Raw genomic sequence first — 9,860 nt, 5'->3', positions numbered from 1 at the left:
ATGGGGGGGGGGGGGGGCTCTTTGCTTCGTCGGCGCGCATTCCAACAGGCTTTGGGTTTGTTGCCATTTCGACCTACTGTACGAGTTTCCCATGAGGACAAGCGGCGCGCTCCCATGGGTGGAACCGCGCGAATGCCGACGCATGATGCAGGAGTCTGAGTGATGGTTGATGATGGTCCTATTTCTGGAAGTGCGCCTGGATCACAAAAAAAAAAAGCCAAACCACTTATGAGCCTTAGTGGCAACCCTCAGGACTTGTCAGCCTCATTTATTGATGTTTTATTTTCTTTCTCTTGACGCGGCTACAAGTCGTTTTGAAGAGAGACCGTTGGTGGTCCGTCGGTCAGTGTCTGTAGGGCTCATCTTGAACGTACACACATACACACACACACACACACACACACACACACACACACACACACACACATATGAGGGACTGTTTGGGTTTCTTTTTACCCAACCATTGCTGTCTCGCTGTCTGCTGCCTGGACTGCATTGAGACGGTCTTATATTCCGTTAACCAGAGCAGCAGAAGGTGTTTTTTATTTTGTCAGGTGACCTATATCTATTTTATGCTGGCAGAGACAACGTGTCAGAGGCCAGTTGGAGGTGAGCCACATCTCCACTCCACGTTGCTTAAAGTCATGAAAGAATATGTCTGAGTGTCACTCTGGATTTTTTGGTGTAATTTTTTTTTTGTGAGCGCGGGGCCTAGCATTAATGAATTCCTAAAGTCACTTCTGTGTGATGTTACAAAGTGCAGCAGATAAAACCGTCGGGCTGCTGCTGCTGCTGCTGCTGCTGCCAGCAGCGCCTCATCATGGGGAAGATGACAGGAACTGTCCGTGGTGCTGAAACTGACAGCTCCTTTGTTCAACTCTGGGGCTGATTTTGTAAGTTGAAATGTTCTGGGGCTGCAGTGAGTCTCTTCAGCTTCACTTACAATTGATGCTTAAATATTTGAGCATGCCACTGAGCTGCATTGCACGCACGCCGTTTCTGAGCGTCTCACGAGTAAACGTATATGTGATTAGAGGGCATTCACGTGGAAGCGTTGAGTCTCTGGGATGAGCTCTAACCGTTTAGCATACATTGGGGGAAAGGACTGTGATGAGTCAGGCACGGCGTTGTCTGATCATGTTTGTTTCATAATGGCATTCATTGTACCACTCTGTGCTTTAATGTCCTTCATAAATATGTGTCACCCATTTTAATTGACACATTAAGACAGGACTTAATGTGTGCACTGCTCTTGGTGTAATAGCAGCGCTTTGCTTTAAATTACATCATCATGTGTACTAAGTTAATGTTGAAATCTAATTTTGTGAAAAGGAAACGAATCAACGCTGTAGAAAAGTACTCGACAAACAGGATTGTAATAACTCGAGGACCAGCTTTGTCTGCCCTGCTTAGTTATGCAATAATTATCTGAAAGAAAGTATATCTTCTCAGTATTCCATGCTAGTAACCAATGCAAGTGTAATCACAGAATATATTTTCCTTTCTTTTTGTGTGTAAAATGTAGAAAACTAAAATAAGACACCGAACATGAAGTTCTTGATGGCAGTGTTAGTTTTGTGAGTATAGCCATTGCTGAATTCATGGCCCCTCTCTCTCTCTCTCTCTCTCTCTCTCTCTCTCTCTCTCTCTCTCTCAGCCATCGCATTCCTGACACATTTAAAGGTCCACATATCATACTCCCCGTTACAGTTTATAAATGTGCCTCAGAGTAGTACGGTGCCATTGAGACTCCAAATTTGAAATAGAGATGATCGTGCCTGAAATGGTATTTTTTCTGCGGAAGTTTATATTTTCATTTCACGGGTTAAAAGCCCATTTGTCCCTGTTATAATGCACAGGGCACACGCTTGCTACATAACAACGCTCAGGACCGGTATACAGCCTAAGTGGAAATCAAATTAACCCTGAGACAACCTAACAATTGCCTGCAATGCTTTTCTGTTCATAACCCCTATACGGTTCACAAAGCTGCTCAGTGCCCAGTGGGACCACAGCAGTTTATATGTGTGTGTTATTGGTCATATAGAAGAAGGAAGAGCTGCTAGACCGCTGATTGAATTAGGCCACCCCACAGACCCATTGCTTTCCCAAGGAGCCCTCGAAGGCGATCCCGCTGTGAAGTGCATCAATAAGCGGGTGGATGGAGTGTAAGTGGTGGTGTTTGCTGCGGGCAGACAGCCGGTGACGAGGAGGGGAAACACGCTTAGGGAGAGAAACCGCTGATCACACAGCAGATTGGGAGCCCTCGGTGCTGGCGTCTGTCCGTCCCCGCCGTGGAGGGAGAGAGGGGGTGGAGCCACGTAGAGCTGCCCCCAGAGCAACACACACTGCGCCAACAAGTTCGGCTTCCTTACTTAAGCCAGATCAGTTTAGCCTGTATCATCAGGTATCTTTGCTATCAGGAGCCACGAGCCCTTGCTGTTCAGTTTGGCCATTTCAGTCGATGCTGGTCAGGTGATGAACGTGGTCGTCTCAGAACAAAGCGTCGCAGCGCTTTTGATGGCTTTGTTTTTGAAAGCTGGTTGCTTTGACGTGGACCCCCATGAGGCCACTGGCAGCTGAGCTCCCTCTGTGGCAGATTGGTATTTGTAATTTAAGGGAAGCTGTCACACAGCATCCTCCAGATGGAGAGGGCCGCGGAGGCACGCAGTCGATTAAGCACGGTTTGTTTAGAAATAATCATTTTGATGCGGGTGCTGAGGATTCATTTGAGGCGTATTGGCTCAAGGGTTCAAAATGTTCAATTATGCACGGACGCATACAATCACACAATAATGCCGCGTAGACGAAAAGAATACAGAGCAGTGTCTGCCTGGGAATAGCAGCTTTTAGCCGGTCCGTCGTCTGATGAGGCCCCTCGGATCACAGCAGAAAGGACAGGTCGGGGATTTTTGTCTCTGTTGCAGAAAAGGTTGAGGATGGGTTGCGGATGAGAGCTAATTCATTAATTCACCCACCGGTGCTCGCACACACACACACACACACACACACACACACACACACACACACACACACACGTGTTTTCATCACTGGACTATCGGAATTGGTATTTGAAGGAGGGTCATGTTTTAAAAGACCATCTCCTCCTTGCCACATTGATTGACAATAAAGGAACAATAAACAGCGCAGAGAGAATGCTGCTTGATTAACTGCCCTTCAAAATAACCAAACGTGTGCAATAAATCTGGTTTCCATCTCACAAATTAGAACAATGGCATTTAGATGCCGGCTTTTGGAGACCTGCAAGCTTGACGTCTTGAGGCATTGGCGCTTATAGTTCTAAATGATAGTTGAGCTGTGCGATGATACAGAGGTTAAGAGGACTAGGATTTAGATCAACACTATATATGTTTACAAGTGGGGTGGAGTTTGAGAAGGTGAGGGGGAAAAAAAATAGATGAGATTTCAGTTCTGTCTTAAATCTGTATCCAGGATGTCTTTAGTGTTGAGTAAATCCTGATCAGTAAATTAAATGTAGTGCAGGGCGGGGGGCCCCAACCCTTTTTTACAGCCAGTTGTGGGGGAGGAGGGGGGGTTAGGCTTTTTATTTCCCCCACTTTGTAAAATGTTTATTCCCTCATGCTAGCCAGCCTGCTAAAAGACTATTAGCTCCACAGCGCACTTAGATACTTGGCTATCAATTGGGTGATGATGGAATAATGATCTGAAGTACTGATGACCTTCTTTAGTTCCTTCTTTTGTGTCCTGATTAGAGAGTGACGGAGAGGGAGGAGGAGAACGACGCAGCACAGACAGACCATGTTCTACTGTTCAAACAGCCCATGAAGTTATTTATGCATGATTCAGCTTCTCTTTTCTTTTTTTTTTTTTCGGCCAATGATACTATGTTATTGCAGCGTGGGAGCAAGTGTTCTGCGGGCCCAGCACCTGTTCACAGCCGCTGGTGAACCACTGGTGTCGAGCACTGCGGCGAGCTGCGAGATCCAGCATGAGTCAGGCATTTTAGCAGTCAGGATTTCCCATTAATTTCTCCCCAGTCATAATGTGGGTAAATGATTAAATGGAATAATGTCTTTTAACACGAGGACATTCGAGTCACGTATAACTGCATTTTCAGATTAGCTCTCTCCGTACCAGTAATCACTGAAGTATAGTCAAACTTAGTCTTTAAATCAAACATAAATCTATTTTTTATTAAAACTATGTATGAAGCTTTCTATTCATTTATCAGCTTTAGTTGTGTTAGGACTGTGGGTGCTGTTGAGCTAAACCCAGTGTATTTGCACTGATGTTGCTAAATGTCAATGTTGATGAATGGGCAGCGTCCCTCTGAGTACGAAAATGAAAAATAATAGTAATTGATTGCTTGTTAGCTTACCTGAAATATCAGATCAAATTGGCTGCTTTTTAGAACAGTGGTAGACATCCGGATAGCTTCAGAAAATACCCTTTCAACAGTCGAATCAGAGGACACGTCATGTCGACTCAACAGGTGAAGACTTTACTGCAGGAACCCACACACTGGCCTATATGACAACATACATATGTCAATCTGTGACTATTTTTCTCTATGTAACCTTTCTATAGAACTGTGGCCGAACCTGCTTTACGTTAATGTGAAGCTGGAGCAAACGGCTGTTTTGCTTCGATAGGGCACGACGTGAGGATTCTGTTGTTTCCGCACACAACGGTTAGCAGATAAATAAAATAATCTACAAAGAACCTGCGCACACTCCCGGATAACATGGTGAATAATTAAATGTAATGACTGTTTGACGCTATCACAGCCCATTACTTGTAGATTGCAACGGCAACGAATGTAAACAAAAGCAGGTCTCGCACCAGTACCAAAAAAACACGACTCTGTACTGCATTTTCTCGGGAAACTTCACTTCTCTCTCTTTTCCCCGTGCTTGGACAGCTGTCGATGCGGTTCACAAAGTCAGGCCTGTCAGAGTCACTTTCAAGAGCTTGGGCCTTTCATTTGAAAGACTAACCTGTCAGCAGTCACAGTACTTTACTCACGAGGTGAGACTTTATATGTGTGGAGACGTCTATGCATGGCGTTCATGCAAAATGGCCAGTGTGTTTGAATCAATGAGGGAAGAGGATGAACAAGGAGGACAAAAAAAGAAAAGTAAATAGCTGAAAGAAAGGTGAAAGAAGGGTTATCAAGCTTTGTTTTAATTTGCTCTACAGCAACCTGTTAATCACAAGTTAGCCCCGCCCTAACGCATACCCTGCTTTATCGTCTATTTTACTCTAAATTGGACCAACATGTACTAAATTAACATCATGCTGTACTGAAGAAGACTTGAAACTAGCGATTGAGACCATAAACTGATGTTTACAGTGATTACTGAGGTCATACATCAATTGATAAGTTGGGTCATTTTCACAAAACTGCTACACAGTCTGACTTCTTTTTGAAAACAGAGGGGTCGCCCCCTGCTGGCCATTAGAAAGACCTTTAAAGGGACAGTTGACCCCAAAATCATTGAAGAGATGTCTGCCTTCTCTTGAATATAGTGGGACTAGATAGCAGTCGCCTTTTTTTTGCCCTCTCGGGTGCTGGTGTGAACACTAAGCCCGTCAGCAGAAGAACTGGACGTGGTCCTTTCTCACGTGATCCTATCTGGCATGGGGAACCAGCCTGAACAGATCTTACTTCTGACTTTATTCTCACACTGTCATCATGCTTTGTCATAACACAGGCAGGGTAGACCTTACCGAGCATAATGGAGTCGTTCTCTCAGATGTCACTTTGCATTCGTTCTGGACAAATCTTGCCAATGTCCCGTGGGCTAATGTGTAATACAGCACACAGAAATGTAAAGAGAGCAGGAATGTAAAATAGAGAAACACAGCCTCTGTCTTTTCTGTGAGACACATACAGTACATATACAAACACTTTAGTCTGGGCAAATTGCTTGTCTTACAGGAACGAATTGCATTCACAGGTGTAATTTAATCTTTTTTTTCTTCCTTTAATTGGTGTGGAAAGTAAATCAACGACCGCTGTAGCATTCCTTGGAGACGTAAGATGTTGAAAATCTCATAGCCGGCAGCTATACTCGAGAGAAAGTTGTCAGAATTTTCAGGATCAGATTTGCTCACAACAGTGAAACCGTAAGCCTCTCTCTCGGTGGACTGCACCACAAAAAAAACCAGAAACGGAGGGAGAGGAGGGACTTTATCTCAATTGTCTGTTGCTTGGCTTGTCAATGTGTCTCTGAAATCCACTCAGATGGCCCCAGCTCTGAGCGATAAAGGCGAAAAGACAAAAAAAAACACAGACGAGGTCATGCGAGAATTGGCAAGGGAGAGAGAGAGAGAGAAGCAAAGAGAGAATGAGAGGTGTTCCCACTGTCTCCTAAAGCTAGAACACTCTGGCCCGTTATTTTATCAGCTGCAGTGGTCCGTGTTATGGTGCAATGAGTCCCCCGGGAGCCGGGACTGCCATAAACATTGCACTGTGTGGAACAGCCCTCTCTGATCTGATGGAGGCTCGCGTTGTGTGTGCAGAGGATGCTGGCTATTAGTGGCGTCGGTCAGTAATGAGTGTGTAGCGAGTCCCAGCCAACTGTTAAAAGTCTCTATAAACACTCGTCCAATCGAGTTCACGCAGGGGCAGACGAGGACCAGCTGAAATCTCAAATTCTCGGACATGGAGAGCTCGTAATAAACGAGCACAAACGGGCTGCTTTTTTGTAAATGGTGGATCTTTACGAGATGATCACTGAGCGTTGGTCTCTCGGTTTGTTAGAGCTGTGACTTTGCAGTGTTGTTTGTCGAAGGTCAGTGACATCTATGTGTCTGTTCATCCTGCATATGCTTGTGTGAATGTGTGTGTGTGTGTGTGTGTGTGTGTGTGTGTGTGTGTGTGTGTGTGTGCACACTGATCTGACACACAGGCCCAGTCAGTCCTGTTCTTGGCTCCAGCAGTGATCTGGCACTCCTCCTAGTCCTGCCGACCCTGCCATGCCTCCCCCCACTCTCCCCCTCTCCCCCTCTGTCCTGCTGCCTCACCACCTCCTCCTCCTCCTCCTCCTCCTCCTCCTCCTCCTCCTCCTCCTCCATCCACACACCAGTGCAGATCAGCCTGCCCAGGCCTTGCATGGTGTCAGGGAAAAAAAACAAAAGTGAGCTGACTTTACCCAGTCTCTCTCCCGGTATGCCTCCTCGTTTCTGTCTCTCTTTACGGTGCTTTGCTATCATATGACAGCATTATATGGCAGTATTATGTACCTAATTATAATATGTCACACAAAAGATACTGAACACATGGCCTCAGAAGAGCTGTGGCTATTCATGGGCCAGGATAGCAATCAGCAAAGCCCTTTCCATATTCCTTCGACAAAACCTCGGATAACCTCACAGCAGGGACACACACACACGCACATACATTCACATTCACTGCCTCACTGTTCTGTTTCTGTTCAAATAAATCCTGAAATAAGATTCCATCTGAGATAACTGGACTGCTCCCCCGCAGGCCTCTGAGACCCACAGCTGCTGCTCTGTAGAATGGATACAGCCATGCTCGGAGAACAATCAATGATACTGAGTGTGTGTCAGTGTGTGTGTGTGTGCATCCAGGTTTTGAAATATAAAAAAATGTTGAATCCCCAGCCAAAGTGGATAATTGGTATGAAAGTTGAACAGCCACTCTGGGTTTCCAACAGTTCAAACAGTTTAATTGAAATAAGCCAGATTGTTTTGATCGTATCCTTTTCCATATTTATAGCCTTTTACGTGTAAAACTAAAGAGCTTATAATAGGATGTCGCTGGGAGTCCGATTGTTTCAAAGGGTAGCGTTGAGACAAACAGGGGAGCTTGTCTGAGACGGGCTGAAGGTCACTGAGACGTGCTCGGGGAGCGCGGTCGACTCACAGAGCTGAAGTGAGACGGGGCTGGAGGGACGGTGTAGAAATGAGAAACGGATAAGGAGGTGAGCGCATGTTGAATAAAACATCCTCTGATCCTCCCCCCCCTTACATCAGCCCCCAACCTCCAATCCCCCACCACGTCCCCAGCGAGTGTGTGCGAAACCATCCGCTCAATAAGACCTCATCATGTTTAATAGGGCTTTCACACACCTTCCGTTGCTCTCTTTGTGTGTGTGTGTGTGTGTGTGTGTGTGTGTTTGGGGCTTTTTGGTTGGCTGTAGCTATTGTTGTGCACCACCCACAACTTGCTCACGTTGGTCCAGTTGCTAATGAAGCCCGTATATCTTTCTCTGCCAAAAACTGACAGCGTCTCGGTGTCTTCGTAGGCAGTTAAGTAGGAGAGAAGACTTTTTCCACCTCAGCGCGCCAGTCTGTGACAAGTTAACCCTCTCTTTGGTAAGTTGCCTTCAGTTTCTGGCATGAGCAGAGACGGTTATTGTTTTTTATTTTAGCAGCAGTTGACTTATGATGATTTCAAAGTGTTATGTTTTTTTATTATGTACATCACGGTGTTCTGCATGTGCATGACTGAAGATACTTTTTTGCAATTAGTTTTATGGAACCCCTTTGGGCTGATTTTCTCCCAAAAAAGTGAGATTGTTTTATTTCGTTCGCCATCACCAGGAGTCAATTGTAGCCAAGTTTCATCAGAATGATCGTTACGTTTTGCCGAATGAAGTTCCAGTCACTGTTTGAGTTTAGAGGAGACACGAGGCAGCGTCCCAACTTCTGAATCCTGATTCATTGACTTTTGTGTCTTTTCTCCAGAATTAAACCTTCAGCAAATGGCTAACAATCTGTGCAGTAGTTACTTTAGGACCTGCCTGCTGCCATAGTCATAGCCCGGGCCAGACAGGAATCAAGCAAGCATGATGCTGTAATCCAGAGCGTTGCACGTGGAAGAGAAGATTCACAGCTCTGATTTAAAATGTGCACCTTTTTTATTTGTTCAGTTGTGTCTCCCAACACAAAGTGCCACGATCAATAACATAGATATACAGCGAAACAAAGATAACAAAGGTAAACAAGCATAAAGATATTGCTTTATATACAGCCAAGTAGGCATAAAATAGGGCGAGAACAATAAACATTGATAAAGGGTTAGTGTTGGAATAACTGCTGTGGGCGGTACAATAATGTGCTGCACAGTGTAAACAGAGGTTGCTCTGTTTGGTGGATGGAGTTCACAGCTGACATGATATACAGTAACATGTTAACAGAGGAAAACAATCCAAAAGGCATGGAACAGTCAAGGCATGCAGGAGATAGCAATTAAAGCTTGATTTGTACTTTATGTTTGTCACATCAACGTGTATGTCAAAGGTCACGATGCACCGATAGCAACAAGTTGACAGTTGAACATATGCCTGGATTTGTCACTCGCGGTATGTCTTCCTTATCTTTTGTACCCCCCCCCCCCCCCTTCTCGTCACCACTTTCCTCTCCATTCCTTCCAGTTCATTCTATTCCCAGCCTGTCCCTAGTCAAGCAGAGAATCGATTTTTAAACAGGCAAGGCTCTGGGGACCAAGCGGGGCACTATTATTGGCCTCATTTAGGCTGCATTGCCATCACAATGGCTCCGCTATAGAAAATAGGATAGACTCCGTCATGGACACCAAGGCGTAAATGCACATTCCGGGCTGAAAATCGCTCAGGCCAGCATTTCCTGTCCTCAGGGATCTTTGTTTTAAGAAACCCCTGTCAGTTTTGAGAGGATGGACCGCAGTGCCTCTCCACACTCCACTAATATAGGCACAGCCAGCACATTTCCCCGCCGCAGGCTAGATAGAAGAGGAACCTAACAAATGTATGGGCTGTTTTTTTTCCCCCGTTCTATATTCTGCATGCCACCTTTCACTGTTTTCTTTCCATCACCGTCGTCGTTTTTTGTGCAGTCAGCAACATCACGATTATCTGAGTTGGATG

At 45.3% G+C, this 9,860-nt stretch overlaps 1 protein-coding gene across 2 annotated transcripts in view; it reads left to right on the top strand.

The window, feature by feature from the left end:
- Window positions 1-9,860, top strand: part of il1rapl1a (interleukin 1 receptor accessory protein-like 1a) — a 150,697-nt gene that overhangs the window by 1,822 nt on the left and 139,015 nt on the right. The window lies entirely within an intron of this gene.

The sequence above is a fragment of the Anarrhichthys ocellatus genome, unplaced genomic scaffold, assembly GCF_004355925.1.
Source record: "Anarrhichthys ocellatus isolate YVR2014 unplaced genomic scaffold, GSC_Weel_1.0 scaffold47, whole genome shotgun sequence".
Taxonomy (NCBI): domain Eukaryota; kingdom Metazoa; phylum Chordata; class Actinopteri; order Perciformes; family Anarhichadidae; genus Anarrhichthys; species Anarrhichthys ocellatus.
Note: the sequence above shows the minus strand (reverse complement) of the source record. Positions and strands in the feature narration are given on the sequence as shown.